This window comes from Lytechinus variegatus, chromosome 14 (assembly GCF_018143015.1).
Source record: "Lytechinus variegatus isolate NC3 chromosome 14, Lvar_3.0, whole genome shotgun sequence".
In the NCBI taxonomy this organism is placed as follows: Eukaryota; Metazoa; Echinodermata; class Echinoidea; order Temnopleuroida; family Toxopneustidae; genus Lytechinus; species Lytechinus variegatus.
In genome coordinates, this window is record NC_054753.1 from 19,074,084 (window position 1) to 19,093,900 (window position 19,817).

Sequence of the window (19,817 nt, forward strand, 5' to 3'; positions counted from 1 at the left end):
CGCTCATTAGAAACATCTGTGTTAAGCGCCCTATGAATGTTATAATAATAATCATTAGAATTATTATATTGACCCCGGTGTCATATCGGCCAAAGGAATTGATCATTTACATTCTACTTCCCCTCAAAATAGAAAGAGGAGGGAGGTTATGACTTTCAGTTCCAGTTGATCGCTTGATTATGGTTATATTGCCTACATTACAAAGAAAAATGATTTTGCTTGTTCATTTCCTTTTCTTTTTAAACGGGAAGTCTGACTTTACTCATCTTTTTTTTGCACCAAAGCTGCCTGATTATTCGGATATTCAGAATTCGGATCCTCCTCCTTATTTAATGCTGCATTATATTCAAATCTATGCAAATTGATCCAGTATGTCAGGGTTTTATCTCCATCTTTTGATAGACAAATTTGATTGGCTGGATCTCTTCTCAAAACAACATTATGAATGATTTTTTTTCAATCCAGGATTTACTTAAACAAATTAACTGCATGTACTATGTTTTACAAGGGACTATTCACTTCAAACAAGTGGCAGATCGGGGGGGGGGGGGGTGACATGTGCCCCCTGAAAGTTACAGTATATATTTTTAAGGGAATGTGTCATTCAAAAACAAATGAGGAACTCCCCCCTTATTTTTTTGCTTGTCCAATTTTTCGTAAATGAATAACCTTCATTTTATTTTGTTTGTCAAATTGTCCTGGGGAAAATGTGCCCCCCCCCTTGGAAAATCCTGGATCTGCCCCTTCTGCTTTAATCATTTTTGGGTTTTGCTTTGTTCCTTCTTTGTATTACCAGCACGATACAATGTAACAATATAAATGTGAATATTATTATGCATGATAATAAAAAAATAAAGCTAACCGACAATAAAAAAATATGCATGCTACCTCTGTCGGTGTCTGTATGGAATATAATGATTTAACTTCCCGCGTCTTCAATTATCATTGGGGCACATTTCATAAATAGTTGCGTTTGAATGCAATTCAAAGAATCAAACGCAAATTACATTTTGGCGGTTCTGATTGGCTGAAACTCAACTTGCGTTTGATTGTGATTCTCATTGCAATGGGCCTTGTTGGATGAATACAAATAATGCAATATGCGATGAAATATTATCAGACTAATATGCTATCTGCTATATACCATTGATATGTTATTTTAAGCTGCAATATTTCATGATCCCTCTGAGTTTGAAATGTATAATTGTGATTTGAGATTGTTACTCCAATCGTATATCATTATTATTATTATTATTATTATTATTGTATTTCTATGTGTTTTATACTTTACTGTTGGAAATCAGGGCCCGTTCCAAAAAAGGACTTTCAACTGTTGTGACTTTGCAATTATGGCATCTATTATGTTAACCTTGCTTCTGATTGGCTGCACAGCCCTGTTACCATGGTAGTTGCCATTATGGCAAAGTTACAACAGTTGCAAGTCCTTTATGAAACGGGCCCCAGATGAAAATAAAAACGGAAATGATATAACGTGATGGCGGTGTGTTTCCAGTCATTGAATTAGAGCCAAAAAAATATGTTCTGGTGCTCTGGAAAAATTGATTTTCCTATTTATTTAGTTTGGCTTCACAAAGATGATGATGGTTTTAATGGTGACATTCGCTATGATGGTTAAAATGATCATGGCAACGATTAAGAATTAAAAAAAAATAATGTTCATGGTGCTTCCTACGTAATGCAACAGAAAATCTTATAAATTTTCCGTGGTAATTTTGTCGAGAACATTTTTTAATTGCATGTTTGACACTTCAAGTGATTAATTGCAGCACGTAAATATCCTTTTAAGCTTGATCATTTGTATAAGTCTTACAATCACTGTAACGTCACAAAAACCAAGGGAAAATACGAAATCGAGTTTACGATTTACCCGTATAAAGACATTGTTGATTGACTGTTGATGGTGCCTGAAAAACAAAGTGGGGGAGGGTGGGGCCAAAAAATGACAAGAAAAAAAAGAACAAAAAAGTCGTAAGCCCAGCGCACACTATGCGATCCGATGTGATGCGATTTTTTTTTAAAGAATCGTATTGGAATTAAATATGAATATTTCAAAGAGGTTTCATTTCGAGTTCGACACAATGTTAAGAATGATAAAATCATAATTTCTACTTTGCGGCAAGCCCTGTGGTCGGAGTAAAGTCAAGATCGGCTTCAAGTCGTCATATTACGAGCTGGATTTGAATTTGCTTTATTCTTACAAGGAAGCTCGAACTGGACTGAATTTGTAATTTCAGTAGTCCTACCACTATTCTAAAATTTGTTAGCTGAGATTTGACTGGTTGGAATGTTCATATCAAATGTTATTATATTTTTTTAATTCGGGTCGCAACGAATCACATAGTGAGAGCGGGGCTATACACTAAAAAAAAGTTTATCCAATATTGGGTAAAATGAGAACATGCATGTTTGCCTGGTAAAATGATACCAAATACGTTGTAAATTTTACGCAATGTTTTGTCGACATTTATTCTTAATATAAAAGATGCATTTTGTCCGATATTATGGGGGGAAATTACTCAACAAACATACACGTTCCCTTAATTTCTAAACAATATCGGGTAAATTTTTAGTCAATTTTGTTTAGAGTGTGGATGACTCCCATTTTCGGATTCCAGAAACACTTCCCTGCGCAAAAAAAATAATCTGACAAGCAAAGAAAGTCTTCGAAAAGTCCTGTCGGGGGGGGGGCAGCATTCTGCTTACCCCCCCCCCTCTCGGTAAAAAAATACCCTCTTACATCCACCAAGCGTATTATCTGCATATCAAGGCCCAGCGCACAGAGGAAAATGCGAACTTGGGATTCCAATAGAAATGGTTAAAAAGAATATCATTTGATCATCATGGAAGCGGAACCGGATGAATCAGAAAAGAATGAATACACTATGGACTGTAAAATTTTGTTAATTCCAAAATTGTGATTTATTATTTTTTTGGGGGAAAAAATATCAATGTCGGTGGTAATGAAAAGTAAATAGTTCTGTCTGCGGTCCAGGCATCCACTACAGGTGCTACAAGAAAACAAAACTTATAATTCAGCACATTCGAATTCAATTTTAAATGGTATAAGAGGTTCAAACATGTTTCATATAACTGTAATATCACCAGGGAATCGCATAATCATGTAAAAAAACAGTCCCACTTGGAACAAACATGTTTCGGAGTTTGAGTTTATTTGCAGGATATATGAATAACACTTTAAAAGTTCTACGTGGAAAAGGTGAGCTAATACACAAGTAACGGTGGCAATCGAAACACAAATCAAGAAAATGAAATTCTATAGATGAAGAGCTCATTTGAAAAAGGGGTTAGCTCAATTTTCATCAAATTCGATTTTTTTCTGGGGGGGGGGTCTGAATGTATAGAATTCTAGTAGCTCTTTAAGATGATGCCAAAGAAAAGTTCAAACTTCCATAAAAAGTGAACAAAAATAACCAAGAAAAATCACTTCTTTCAAAATGGGTTAGAACCTTTTCAGTTTGTTTGAAAAGGGGGCTAGATCCACAAAGTTATTGTTTGGAAAAAAAATATGAATATAGGCAGACTTCTTTATACCCAATTTTATATTCACATGGTAGGGTATCATGACAATTTAGTTTCACATAAATGATATTGCAATGTGGGAGAATTAAAAAAAAACATGGTCTAAAGTGGATCTAACTACTTTTGCAAACAAACTCTTCAAATGTATACAAATATTTCAACAGCCGATTTGGGGAAATAGTACTTAGTGCATACAACAAATGTGATCAGAAAAAGGGGTGAAATAAAGTACTCAACTTTTGTTTAGTTCGTGAGCTAAATGCCAATAGTATGTTTTAGACCTTTTTTACTAGTGGCTGACTAATGTACATGAGGCGAATAGACATATTGGTGAGGCAACAATGTCAGATAAAAACAATAATCGATTTCAATATGATTTGGGGATTTTCTACCAACGGCCCGTATACTTTTGCTCTTAAGTTAGAGAACCCACCAGTAAATGAACTTATTTCAAGTGTTCAAGTTCTGCCATGTTTAAGATATTTAATTGTGAAGTCAGGGCTCCGTAACACAAAGGTTTGCGATGGATTGCAAATATGAAAGAAGCGCACTGATTGGTCCCTGGTCAGCATTTTAAACCAAATGCGCGTGTAACATTGATATTGATTGGTCAGTTCATATAGCGATTGATGAAATATTACATTAAAGGGGAAGTTCACCCTGAAGAAAAGTTTGCTGTAAAAATAGAAAAACATGATGAAAAAGTTTGAGGAAAATCTGAATAAAGATCAAGAAAGTCATGAGAAATCTACTGTTTTGGGTTTTGTGACGTCATAAAGAGCAGCTGTCCCATATGTTATGCAATATTAAATGCATAGATTTATCCTTTTGAATGGTTCGTGAAGACTATCTATTTTTTATTTTTTTAGAAACGAGTGTGAAATGATTCCTCTATTGATATTACGACGACACAGTAAAAATCATTTTCAATTTTCAGTGAAAATTACATTTCATTGATTTTTTTACCACACGATATGTATTAGGAACGTTGTTCGCATATGACGTCACAAATCAAATAATCCGAATTCTAATAACTCTTATATTCTTTGATGGAATTTTCTCAAACCTTCGGCAATATTTTTCATTATTTTTCTGCTATTTTTAAAATAAACTTTTTGCCAGGGTAAACTTCCCCTTTAAATAAAATTCGTTTCTCTGGGCTTGCCTGACATTGTAGTTTTGTTGTTGTCTACATTTAACATTCAGCATGAAGGAGATCATGCTGAATGGGTTCACTAACTTCTTGAGCACAGTTGTATAATGCGCTGTAAAATATGTACTTTAATAACATACACTCCGTTTTGCAGTAAGAATTGAAGAATTCTAAGGTGCACTTCAAGAATACCACCACAGGATCACCACATCACCTGTTCAAGCAATGGCAGCACCTGACACAGCGCAACCCTCTCCTGGGGAGCGTTTCATCAATATTTTCATCCGACAAGTTGTCAGATCTAACATCTTTCCATGATTTTGATTGGCTGAGAGGCACTGTTCCTATGGTAACTGTCGGATAAAATGGGACTTGCCGGATAAAACGACTGACAAGTCCTGTCATGAAACACCCCCCCCCCCCGGACAGCGTGTACGCTTTTTGGCAGAGTACTTCTTCAAGGTTCAAGCACAATTATTCTAGCATTTGTCATAAAGGACCTGCATACACTGTCTCTAAACCCTTCAGTTCAAAGGAAATTTGAGTATCTTCACTTTCCTCCACTTATGCTATTTATTCGATCATGTCTATTGCACCTGTGTACGCAGTGATTAAAGGGATGGTCCGGGCTGAAAGTATTTATAGTTCAATTAAATAGAGTAGAAGTCACTGAGCAAAATGCCGAAAATCATCAAAATTGGACAACAAATAACAAAGTTTAGCAATATTTTTTGAAAACAGTCGTCATGAATATTCATTAGGTGGGCTGATTATGTCACATCTTCACTTGTTCTTTTGTATTTTATTATATGAAATTAGGTTTATTCAAATTTTTCCTCCAAGAACTAGAAAAATTGAATTGACAACTGATTTAGTGCATTAGATATTTATTGCTGCAACTTATTTCATTATAAGGGAGACATATTATCCACACAAGTATGAAATAATGAAAAAATTATGATTTTATGTAATAACGTAAGAAAACGGAAAGTGGAGATGTGACATCATCAGCCCACCTAATGAATATTCATGACGACTGTTTTCACAGAATATTGCTAAACTTTAAACTTCAATGACTTTATTATTTGTTATCCGATTTTTGATGAAATTTTCGGCATTTTGCTCAGTGAATTCTACCCTATGTATTAACTTATAAATATTTTCAGCCCGCAGCCCGGACCATCCCTTTAACCATCTACATTCTACTTCAAATCAGAAGGTATCACAACTCCAAGAATTTCGATACTTTGAATATTGCATATAAGAGAGATAATGATGTACATGTAAATTAAACTTAAAATTTCATAAAAGTTACGTGCAAAGTATGTTTGATTTGCGCCCATTACAATTAATAAAAACCGTCTGTCATTGGGATATGTCAGTTGATTTGCGCCATTGTACTAAAGAAAAACCATCGACATTATTTGAAACAAATGTTTATATAGGAAAATTTTGACATAAATCATTAAAATCATAATAAAAAAGGCAATCAGTGCACAGATAATGATACAAAATACTAGTAAGAATAATGTGTGTGTTTTTCAAATTGATATGTTTTGGGCTACGGCCCGTATTCTGAAGTCAGGTTTAACTAAGACCATGTTCTAACTGTGTGCTAAAATTATGGAAAGCTAAACATGTCAAAATTTTCCTTACAATTGCATGTGTTTAATGCTTACATGTGCTCTTCCTAAGTCGTGAATGGTGAATAAAGTTATCTTATTTATCTTTTCGAAACAGTGAAAGACGATTTGAGCGAAAAATGAGCTGATACATTTATATTGTATTGTTAGAGATTTATGCAACTGTTGGCTGTCCATAGTTAAACCACAACCTTAAACCATTGTTTAACTTAAACCCGACTTAAGAATAAGGGCCATAGCATATAACAATCAAATCTTGTAAACGTTGGTAAAATACAAACACTCAAAAAACAATGAGTAAAATTTACCCATTATTGGGAACAAAGGGAACATGCATGTTTGCTGGGTAATTTCCCCCCAATATTGGGCAAAGAGCATGATTTACGGGTAAATTTCAACGTAATATTGCGTAAAATTTAAACAAATGTTTGGTATCTTTTTATCCAACAAACATGCATGTTCCCATTTCACCGAATATTGGGTAACTCTTTTAGAGTGAACCGTACATAATGTTGTATCAAAATTTTCCCACAAGGGTCCATTTATCCGATTTGAATAACGGATAAGGTCGTACTAATCCCTCTTTTACTCAATATTGGATAAATTCTTGCCTATTAGTAGCAATGCGAGGGGTGTTGAATGAATTTAGTTTCAATTTCAATCAAACGTTTATTTTCTTTCGATCGCCATTTCATCCAATCTCATTTAAAACATTCAAATCAATAATATAGTAATAAAACAATGAATTTAAATACAGTTTGTAATTTATGTATATGGAAGAAGGAGTAACAACCCAGAAAGCAGCAAAATTGAGAAACCAAAACCATGAAAACAGTGCATATTAAATCACTTGATAAGCAATGCCCTTCTGGGGCGATACCAGTATATTTAGTGAAATTGTTTACATCTAGAAGTTTGATGAGATAATGGCCCGTCAGAGGTACACAAACAATATATTATGGAATTTCAGCATATGCTGTACTTTCTCTGTCGGCTGTATGATTCTGTTCTGTGATGTCCGTGTCCTTTTGTTCGACCTTTCCACTTTTATTCTCATTGCCACCTTCGTCACCTACTCTATCGACATCACCTCCACCGTTCGGTGAGTCGACGTCATCGACATTGTCCGTTTCATTAGTATCTGAATGCGTATCCTCTTGTGATTGTAAAAGATCTGCCCCTTGCTCCTCATCGTTAGACAGTTCCTTTTTGACGTCATCAACACCTTCAATCGGGCCGTAGGTCATGTTGTCGAAGCTCATGTCGCCTGGATTGTTCGGCTTGTAAACTTTGGTGTATTGGTCGTCCATGGCTGTTTCGGTTTCGTCGTCGTTGTTCTGGTTTTGGTTCGCCGAGTCGACGAGCTTGTCCGAATCGGTGTTCGCTGCCGCGAACGTGCCCGGCCCCATGATCCCAAGCCGCCCTTCAACGAGGCCCATCGAATACGGACCCTCGTCCTCGTCGGCGGTGGCTAACTGCGTTGGCGCGAAGCCATTTTCTACCGTGCCCTCGCCGCCGTTGTCGACATCAAGATCGACGCGGATTTGGCTGGCTATTTTCGATTTCGGTCGGTACTCCGTGATCATCGTATCGACATCGGTGTCGGCCGGTGCGGTGTGACCAGCCTTCTCTGCATCATCGTCATCGTCAGCGTAAGGAGTGCTAAACAGCGGCTGCTTGTGACGGTACGATAAAATGCCGCTTCGATGCTTCTTAGAACCCTCCTTAGACTTCTTAGGTCTTCTCTTCACGCCTTCCCCATCGGTCTCACTCTTTGCCTTTGATCTGCACACGATAATTATTATGACGATTATTATCAAGAGTGCAACTGCACCACCGGCAGCGCCACCGGCGACCGCGGCCACATTTAGTGGTGCCTTATTTGTTGGTACTTTTGTCACGTTAGTGGTGCTTCGGTCCGTTACGGCATCGGTAGTAATATCTGAGCCAGTGCTTTCTGCTGGCGTACTAGCAGTGTTGGGTGACGAAGTCATCGAAAAAGTCGTCGGGTCAACAACAGTGATCATCACAACCCTCGTATCAAGAACAACATTGGAAACATCCATTGAAAACAACTCACATGTGAACTCTGTATCATTTACACCAGATATATTTTCGATTATCAATACAGAACCATTTTTATTGATCCACCTTGCCACCGTTCCGTTTAATTTCGTCACACATTCTAGCGTGACGTTGTCACCGACATAAACCGTTTCATTGCCCCGCTCAATCATAAAGTTATCTTCTGTGATGACGTATATTGGTCCAACTGTACATGTCAACGGGCATGTGTCATTATAAACAGCTTCGCATGTGTACACACGACCATCTTCATCAACATCAACATCGCCAATAAAATACGTGACAGGACTCATATCGGTTGTGATGTCGCCAATCGTTGTCGTATTCCCATTATCCCGATACGACCACCTAATCGTCCACGAACTAGGATCATCTACCGAACAGTCAAGAGTCATGTTATCGTCCTCGCGAACGTACACGACCCCGCCCCCGTTCCCGCTCATAGAGCTTACATTCACGGAGCAGACTGGAGCATCGGCTGGAGGAGCTGCTATGACGCTAACGTTGTATGAGGTTACAACCATACCATCAGCTGAACAGCTATACAATCCACTGTCATTTCGAGTTGCATCGGTCATAATGTAATCGCAAGTCGTGTTTACACACTCGCGTAGTTCTTCAGTTACGTTTAGCCGTTCGAAATTCCAAGTGATATGGGTAAAATTACCAGAATAATTACAGGAAAGAGTAATCGTTTCTCCTTCGCAGATGGAGACGTATTGCTCCTCAGCAACCCCACTTCCAACCAAGACCGATGTCACCGCAATGACTGTCAGGAGCAGAGATGAAACGCAATTCATGATGATGTTGAACACGGCGGTATTGACAATGAAGACGAAACTAAGTTTGTTGATCAAACAAAATTTAATTGATAAACTGTCGAAGCGCTATTCACCCAGTGTCATTAGAGCGAGACCATTTTGTTGTCTTAGTTCTGCCCTCAAAAATAGGATGCCAAGTTCATGTAGAATGTTTCATCTAAGATTAACTAAGCACACATAATAAAGAAATGGGAAACAAACACGTTGTTCACATTTAGATGTAAATTAAATGTGAAGCAGTATTACTGAATGGACTACCAACCTGCAGTCGAGAAACAAATGTGGTTGATACACAAGGAAATCGATCAGCCAATAGCCCAGAGGATTACCTTGCGATTTGAAGGAAATAAGCGATACAGAGGAAACAAGACTGATAAAACAGTAGCCGCAGTTATTTCCTTTTTCGTGTTGAACGATTCGAGAAAAAAATTAAAATAGATGAGGCTGTAGAGAAAATGTTGATTCATTTCCTATACGAGAAAGATGAGTATTCAAAATGTTCTGTATTGAGATGGTTTTAATACTAGTCTTCCACCATTTCCACGTTCACTTTGTTCGCTCGTGACAACTCCAGAACGAAATAATTTGCATAACAATTGTCAAACTGGGGTAGAATAAACAGTTTTCCAGTCACGTGACTTGTGTAATAATGAAATATTATCCAGTTGGTCCAGTTTCATGTTCGATTTCAGAGTTCACGGTCATAATTATATACAATGTGATTAGGAACAGTTCAACCTTGTGACTCCTGAATTCTTCGATTTTCATTCGTTTAAGTACAGGGAGCAACCGGATGCAGGTGGCGATGTGTTAACAGTTGAATCAGTCCGGCTAGCAGAAATTGACTTGCTCGGCAAACTGTATACCACCGGTGAATAATCAACATTCACCGTATCCAGGGATCACCAGTAACTTTAAGAAGTACTTGCCATATAGTTCCTGAAGATATGAGACAAGATTCTAGTTCAACAACCGAATGACACAATGAAATGTTCATATTTTACTCCGAGTCAGAATAGAGTAAGTCCTCAAGAATTTAGAAAATGTTCGAGTTCATCACGAGCATATCGAGGGACACAGAAATAGTTAAATTTCGTATTTCCTTGTATTCCAGTATTATTCCATGGAGGAGATAATGCTTCCTGATGACTTTGGAATTTGAAAAGAAAGAATGCCGAGCTCTCAAAATGCGGTATTATCAAGTGATATCCACAACACACACCGAGCGTTGACTTTAAAGAAGGGTAATATGCACCCGCGTTAAGTTTCCTTAATTAAACGCAAATACACTGTAATTATTTTATTCCCAACACTTCTCTGTCGTTATAGAGTTGAAAGGATTTCTGCGTGAAGTTCCATGTGAAAAAATCCCTCAAAATGTTTTGTCAACTTGGTGTGTTGAGCAAATACCCTCAAAGGTACACGTTGTTTGCAGAGGACAATAAATGAGGAAGTTTGGAGGGGAAAATATTTGTAACAATACAAAACATCGCGCTCTTTTGTGATTGTCTAGTTATCTGTACCCATGCGTCTTTATACAGATGGGGGAAATCTAACCTTTGGAGTCACGTGGAATTGTAGAACGTTGATTCAAAAGCTTAAGCTTTCAAAGAGAAAACCTTGAATATATAATTTGAGGATTTTTCTCTTTTTTTGTCCATTTGTATATTTTCTTTCTTAAAGCGCCATGATCATCGAGCACCGAAAGTCGGGCCTTTGCGCTATAATAGTAGCCGCGCTTTATTTACCTTTCTTCATAAATCACAATTATCGCAGGGGCGGATCCAGCTTTCGCCAATAGGGGGGGGGGCGAAAAAATATTTTCATCAACATTTTCGATTGGCCGCTATAATCTTTTTTTTTTTTTTGGGGGGGGGGTCAGGGGGTAATCCTAACTAAAGACTGATGTCTTAAGTATAGGTAAGTTTTTATTGTTATAAACAAGATAAGGTATCTCATGTAGTCTTAATATATAATGCGAACGCGAAGGGCGAGTTAAAATTCTTTGATATTTTATGTCCTTAGAACTGAAAATTCTGAGTAGTTTTTATAATCATGAACAAAGATAAGTATCCAACTAAACAATGCGAGTGCGAAGCGCGAGCCGAAATTTTATTATAGTAACGTGAAAAGGGACTCAATTAGGACTTTTTTGTGATTAATGAAGAGGATAGAAGTATCACCAATTAAGTAATGATAGCGCAAAGCGCGAGCTCAAAATTTTTGATATTCCGACCTGAAAACTGGACAGTCTAAGCGCGTTTTTATTTAAATAAACAACAAGCTGTGTGTCTCAAGCACGAGCTTAATTCTTTTTTATACTGACATAATAAAGAAGCATTTTGACAAATTTTGGCAAGAATTTCCAAACAGGATAGGTATCTCACAAATCAAAAGATGCGAGCGCGCAGCGCGAGCTGAAAATTTTGATATAACAATTTGTGTAAATCAAAATAATGAAAGCTTGATGTGCGAGATAAAATATTGTGTGCAAATTGATCTCAGAACTGGATGTATGAAGTGTTATTTAATCCTCTTAAATGGGATTCATTACACAGGCAATGCGAGCGCGAAGCACGAGCGAAAATTTTAATATTAAGTCTATTTTTCAATTCTTTTCCTCATCTTTTTCTTGTTTCCTTTCGGGGTCGGGCCGGCCGTTACGAGGCTGTAAATTGCACATCATTGGTGTAATACATCTTTCTTACTTTTCTTTCTGTTTTTCGTAGTTACTATTAAGATAAAGAATACACTTTTTTCTGCAGGTTGTCAAAAAATAGGGGGGCGGGGCCGGCTCGGCCCCTCCTGGATCCGCGCCTGTATCGCCCTATCACAATACGAAATCAGCTCCATGCAGACTGATCAAAGCTGTTATTTTTTTTCAATGCCGTGAAGGTATTGTATGTCGACAAACAAAACTTATATTAGGACACAGACCTGTCGCTAGATCCGGTCATTTTCGGGGATTCCCCTACACCCGCATTTAGGTTGGGTTTAAAGATTTGTTTATTAACTCAAGGATGACTATACAAATCGAGAGAATAGTCGCACGCACGACAGAGCAGCGAGTGGTTTTGAAAGAAACAATCGTCCCTCCCCCTCCCTAATTGGAAACGTCCTACATTATCTAGACATGTCTTAAATGAATCCTTAGAATTTAAAACAAATCCAGAATTAGATTGGTCGCGTACCGCAGTCCACGTGGATTTATTTCAAATTTGTGGCATTTAGAGTGTAGCCCATTTACCACTTTATCTAATTTCCAGTTAGATCATACACTGCAAACACTCCGGTGTTGATTTAACACCAGCCCGGAATCTATATTATGTCCACACCAGAGAAGTATTGAAACAACACCAGTTTGGAATCAAACCGATGCTGTTTTAATACTAATTGGTGCTGTGCAAACGCCTATCTGGTATTAGACCAAAACGAAACTGGTGTCGTTTTTGCAGTGTACCCATTTCGCATAACACCACTGAGTCTAGAACTGTTTATGAACCAAATTTTCATTTGACAAATACATCACTCAGTGTATAGAAAGTGACAGTAAGACTTTCTGCGCAATGGACGTACCCAATGAGAATGAATTCAAGTGAGTATTACAGTAAGCGGTGGTTTAATCACTGTAATTTAATCAATCAAAACTAAGTAAATTAACCAGGCAGGTTTAGCCATGATGTTGTTAGATGATCCGAGAGTTCGACCATTTTTTTTTAACAACAGGAAATAAACACAGTTATTAAAGTTCATCTTCATACAGTGGTGTTCAAGAATTAGTTTATATCCCACCAGAAAAATAAACATTAAGTGTTTAAGTTTCTGTCACGTTTTTAATTGGAAATTCATGTAACAAAATATTACATTCAATAAAGTTTGTTTCTCTCGGCTCACCGAACATTGTAGCGTTGATGTCTACATTCAACACTCAGTAAGAAGGAATGCATTTTGTGGTGGGGTTCGCAAATTTGAGCAGATCTTATTATAGATCATAAAAATGAAAAAGAAATAGAAATTGGCCTATTTTAGATTGTTTTGTCAACATTCAGAAGAGGAGAAGTTTACTTTTCAAGTGAAAAGTACTAATTCAAGTGAAAAGGACTAAAAAAGTAGGCCTACTAAAACTGATTTGAATGACGTGTCAAAGCTGTTCAGTACACATTACCAGCATAAATCAAAATTCGTGATTAGTATCAGTAGTTTAAAATAGTCAAATCGGCAATCTTTGTTCTTTCATACTTTATATAGTTCAAGATTTAAAAAAAGCTTTAAAAAATCGAATATAATCATAGTTAATTAGGCAAAATATCAGCAATGCAGAAAAAGTGAAAATAATAATAATAATCGAGGAAAGAGAAATGGAAGAGAAATAAAAGGGAGAGAAGAAGAAAAATAAAAGAAAAGTACAACCATGTACGACTGTGTATTTCAGTAATAAAATTTATTATAGGAATATTTATGCTCTATCAAATTAAAGACATTCCAATAAACATAAAAAACGAGAGTGGGTAATTTTAAGTATTCATTTATTGATAATAACAACAATAATAATAATAATGATAATGTTAATAATGATAATAATAATGATAATAATAATAATTATAACAATAATAATAATAATGATGATGTGATATGCACTAAACGAGCTATGTGTTATTGTTATTATCATTATTGCTTTTCAAATGAAATATTATCCGGTAGGATGTGAAAGCATATATGTAGTATGCCTAGCGATTGAGTCTTGGAATTCTTGTTGGAATGCTCCCAGGGAGTGGAGAAGGTGCACATTGTATACGGGCATGCAAGGATCCGATGACCGGGGTAATAATTTATGTCTGTAAAGCGCTTAGAGACGTCGCGTCGTTCCGATGTATTAAGCGTTATATAAATGCGGAATATTATTATTATTATTAAAGTATTCAACTGAGACAAGCTGTTTGAATAACATGTCAAAGTAATAACAATACATAATTATTACCAGCAGAAATACAAAAAATATAAGTATTAAGAGAAAATTGCGGTCAAAATTATTAAGAAGTTTGTATTGATATGTTATATACTCTTCTAATTTACTTTTTTTTCAAGATAGCGAAATTCATAAAAGAATGACGTCGAATATATATGAACACATAGTAGAGGCAGAAAAGTGAAAGCAATGCGTACAAATATAACAGAGAAAAGAGAAGAAAAAGAAAGGAAAATAAGGAGGGAAGAGGCAGACTAAAACAAAGGTTTTATTGATCACCTTTTTACTTTACATATTTCAAGATAAGATAAAATAAAAACAGATTAGCATCGAATACAGTAAATATGAAAGCATAATAGAGACAGAAAAAAAAACAGAGAAGGGGAAAAGATGAAATGAAAATATGAAGGGGAAGAAGGAGAATAAAGGCAAATTTATGGTTGTAATATTTATTACTCCATAAAAGCTTCGAAATTTCTTCCATTTTCAGGCTTATTCATACAGAAGAAGATTTATACTTTTCAAGTGAAATTAAAACGTCCTCAACCTAGAAAACGGCTTTATGGAGTTCTAGTATACACATCACCTGCATAAATCTAAATTTTGTGATTTTCTTTAAATGGATTTCGATTTTGTGTAAATGTTTTTGTCCCAAAATCAAACACTTCTCATCATCGATCGTATTATATACCAAGGACATGAAGGGCGGTTCGGCTGTGGAATTCACTTTCTGTATGAGCTGCCAACACATTATTATTATTTATATAGTGCGTTTTTCCCAGAATGGCCCAAAGCGCTTACAACCAGAAAAAGAAGTTGTTACAACTATACAAATGAAACTTTACAATCCTAAAAGTCTGGATTGGAAAAAAAGGTTTTAAGTCCCTTTTTAAATGAAGCAACATATGGTGATTGTCTAAGTGTAAAAGGTAAGCGATTCCAATATTTTGAAGCGGTTATGGTAAAAGTCCTATCTCCAGCCAGTTTCTTAGTGATTTTATATGTGAGACTACGGAATGGGTCACTGGAGGCTCATACATTCCTGCGAGGGGTGTATAGGGTCAAACAATCACGCAGATATAAAGGTACCTGCTTTAATACCTTGGTCACATTTGCTCTACGGCGGCCGTACGGCGAGTCGAAAACAGCCGTTTTATTAATTTTAATTCAAACCACCTATATGTAGTTGGTACAAAAAATGTTAAAACGGCTGTTTTCGACTCGCCGAACGGCCGCCGTAGAGCAAATGTGACCAAAGTATTAGAGACTTAACACTAACAAAAGTAACTTAAAAACTATACGATGCCGTATGGGATACCAGTGTAACGATTCAAGGAGTGGTTTAGAGAAGTGAAATCTCTCAACATAGCTCTCAACATAGTGTTAATTCGTATTTAATTAGCTGGATGTGAAACCTTGTACTATTAATCTAATTATGGTTTATTATGTGGAAGTCATAGGCCACTTTTCATCATTCTTTGATCGCAACATCAGGCCCAAAGAACAATCTAAAAAAAAAAAATCCTTTCAGATAAATCATGCAAATTGACTCTTCAGTAGATTATTATGTCCCCTTGTGAAATGATAAGTTCCAGTCATGAATATCGTACACACTAAATTAATTGTCAATCCATTTTTTAATTCCTGGTGTACAGAATTTGAATAAACAGAATTCCATTATAATAAAATACAAAAGTAAAAGTGGGGATATGACGTCAGCTTGCTCATTGCATATTCAGGAGGCATGCATAGAGCTTACTGATTCACGGAAATAACGCAAAATATTTTAATGTCACACATTTGCTGTTACTTGTCCGATTTTTAATACAATTTTCAGTATTTTGTTTGTCTGATTTTACTTTATCTCTTAAAATCGTTTTATTTTTTCACCCTTGAGTATCCCTTGAAAGAATGCAGTGTATCTTAGAAGAGAATGGAAACAGTGCGTGGAGGTATTACCTGATGGATCATATTCTATTCTTCTTAAAAAAGCGAAAAGCCAGAAAGTAGTTCCTTTCTGCGCATGATTTAAAGATTCTACGCATGATCAGAGGAAGGTCATTTGTCCTAAAGTAACATGGTGGTTTAAAATCTAATGAGATAAGCACCAACTTTGATGTCTTGATTATTCATATATTCTTTTGAATAGTGGTTTTCATTTACATCCACAAAAAACAACAACGCGTCCACGGACGACTGGTATTTTACAGTTCGCCAAGTACATTGTGCGACATGCTATGATGCATTCAAAGTAGGCATGCAACAAATACCTTCATAAAGTGTTCATTGGTGTGTTATTCTAGTCACCTTGTCTATTCAATTTCTTCATCCTGCTATGTAAGGCAAGCTTGCGTAATATTTTGCTTTGAAATCTGCCTATTATAATGAAAGAAATGAAAGGTCATTTGACCAAACGTGTTCCTTAAATAACTACGAACTGGTCTAGTTGACTGATATGTTTCCGTATATCATTACATAAGGAATAAAGGTTAACAAGTAATGAATACACGAGGAAATAACCTTGTGTTTTTCATAAGTTTTAAGACATCCTTTGAACTGCAACGTATTATTTAGGCCGACCCCGCCACCCCACCCCCGTTTCACTCCTCCCTCTCTGTCTTTCTCGTTTTTCATGTTAATTGATTAATTCATAAACATTGATGGCAGATCTGGGAAATCATTTCGTAAAAAAATGACTGTTATATACGCAACTAAAATATCGTTAAAATTCCTTGTATTTGTATTTTGTATTTATTTATTTACCGAAATTCACAATAAAAACATAAGTGTACAAAGGAACATATAAAAGCAAGATATATATTAATAAATAGCAAGTAAGAACAGATATATACAAACAAACAACAATATCAAATAGACATGTGAAATCGGAAGGACACCCGGTTCAGCTCTGCCCATAGACAGTACTGTTCTTCCACGGGGTCCAAGGATTAAAACACAAGAAATTAAGAAAATTCTACCAAAAAATCTCTTAGAACATAAGGGGGAAATGGGGACCATGGGGAGGGGGGGGGGGGGTTCCAGTATCAAATTCCTTGCACATGATTGGCCCAGAACAACTTCGTGAAAATCACCAACTATTTGTTTCTTGAAACTAGGCATGTACTATTTAGTTTAGATTTATTCATTACCGTACAAAAAAAAACAATCGAAGAAACAATACAAATTCAAAATATGATATTTCTTAACAAATACTTATTGAAGATAAATTAAACAAAAAGTAAAGTGAGCTGCAATAGTTTTGGCTATACAAAGAATGTGGAACTGAACTGAACTGAATGTGCACTGACTTGCATATTAGTAGCAGGGTGCTACATAACTTTTTAGAAGCACTTGCCCAGTCGGGCATGTAAATTTTTAAATAGTTGGAATATACTTGCTCCAAAATCTATTTCACTTGCCCGAAAAAAATCCTTGAAAAAAGAAGTTTTACCTCTTCAAAAGAAAGTTTTGCGGTATTATAAACCATTGACCTTTTTCTCTCTTTTGGCATGAACTGATCTACCTTGTTATCGCAGTTCTTTTTCCAAAGTGATTTTATCTTGCCTGCCATGACCAAAATTAGGGTCAATATCATATATCGAAACTAATTTTGGTCATTCAATTGTGAGAATTTAGCTTGCCCAATTCGGGAAAGTAGATTTGGTCTTTACTTCAAAACACTTGCCCGACTCTAACTTTTACTTGCCCCGGGCAATCGGGCAAGTGCTTATGTAGCACCCTGTTAATAGGTCAGATAAGCCTACATTTCGTCAACGAATTATTATGACTGAAATGATGTTGAATGCAAATAGATAATTGTTATGATGACAAACACTCTCCTAAATTAGTAACAGATTGGCCCATAAATAAATATTTGCATTCATGTCTCATGAATTTCCTTAGATGCCGAACAGTTCAACATAATTTGATTAGTAGTAACCTATAGTGGTAGTAATAGTAGTAGTAGTAGTAGTAGTACTAATAGTAGTAGTAGTAGTAGTAGTAGTAGTAGTAGTAGTAGTAGTAGTAGTAATAGTAGTAGTAGTAGTAGTAGTAGTAGTAGTAGTAGTAATAGTAGTAGTAGTAGTAGTAGTAGTAGTAATAGTAGTAGTAGTAGTAGTAGTAGTAGTAGTAGTAGTAGTAGTAGTAGTAATAGTAGTAGTAGTAGTAGTAGTAGTAGTAGTAGTAGTAGTAGTAGTAGTAGTAATAGTAGTAGTAGTAGTAGTAGTAGTAGTAGTAGTAGTAGTAGTAGTAGTAGTAGTAGTAGTAGTAGTAGTAATAGTAGTAGTAATAGTAGTAGTAGTAGTAGTAGTAGTAGTAGTAGTAGTAGTAGTAGTAGTAGTAATAGTAGTAATAGTAGTAGTAGTAGTAGTAGTAGTAGTAGTAGTAGTAGTAGTAGTAGTAGTAGTAGTAGTAGTAGTAGTAATAGTAGTAATAGTAGTAGTAGTAGTAGTAGTAGTAGTAGTAGTAATAGTAGTAGTAGTAGTAGTAGTAGTAGTAGTAGTAGTAGTAGTAGTAGTAGTAGTAGTAATAGTAGTAGTAGTAGTAGTAGTAGTAGTAGTAGTAGTAGTAATAGTAGTAGTAGTAGTAGTAGTAGTAGTAGTAGTAGTAGTAGTAGTAGTAGTAGTAGTAGTAGTAATACACTGCAAAAACTACGGTGTTGTTTTAACACCAGCCCGGAATCTATTATGTCCACGCCAGAGAAGTATTGAAACAACACCAGTTTGGAATCAAACCGATGCTGTTTTGGTACTAATTGGTGTTGTACAAACACCTATCTGGTGTTAGACCAAAACGGAACTGGTGTGGACATATATTGATTCCGGGCTGGTGTTAAATCAGCGCCAGAGTTTTTGCAGTGTAGTAGTAGTAGTAGTAGTAGTAGTAGTAGTAGTATAGTAGTAGTCGTCGTCGTAGTCAGTTAAACGAGGCAACGAAATTGAGGGGGCACATTACGGTGCGTTTATGGGGCAAAATTTTATTTAAAAAAGTAATGAGTGGGCGAAGCGAGCAGCGAAAATTAAGGACCTGTTACCATGAAAATCAAATCATGTGTTAGATTTAAACATAGGCCTAATATTCAGAAAATGAAACATTGTTTCATCATTTTGCTTTCCGATTTCTTTCTATTTTATTTTCTCATTTATTTACTTGACCGTGGACCTTCTGGTGGTGCTACAAGCCCCCCCTCCCCCATCCATACGCTAGTGGTATATAGTGGAACTTTTTCTGTTCGGTCACTGTTTAGTTCAGATGAAAAGTTGTAATGCTCTCAAATAGAATTTTCGTGAAGTGAAGGAGAAATTGAAAGAAATGGGGTTCGGACACGCTAAATGCCGATTATCTTGTCCCCTGTATACATAATTATTTTGATATGATGGCGCTCTTTATTCTCTTGAGATAAAACGCATCGACCATTGTATGAAGTTGAGCGTTGGCTAATCACTTTTATTAGCGTCGAACCAAGATTTAAGGGACAAGTCCACCTCAACAAGAACTTGATTTGAATAAAAAGAGAAAAATTCAACGAGCATAGCGCTGAAAATTTCATCAAAATCGGATGTAAAATAAGAAAGTTATGACATTTT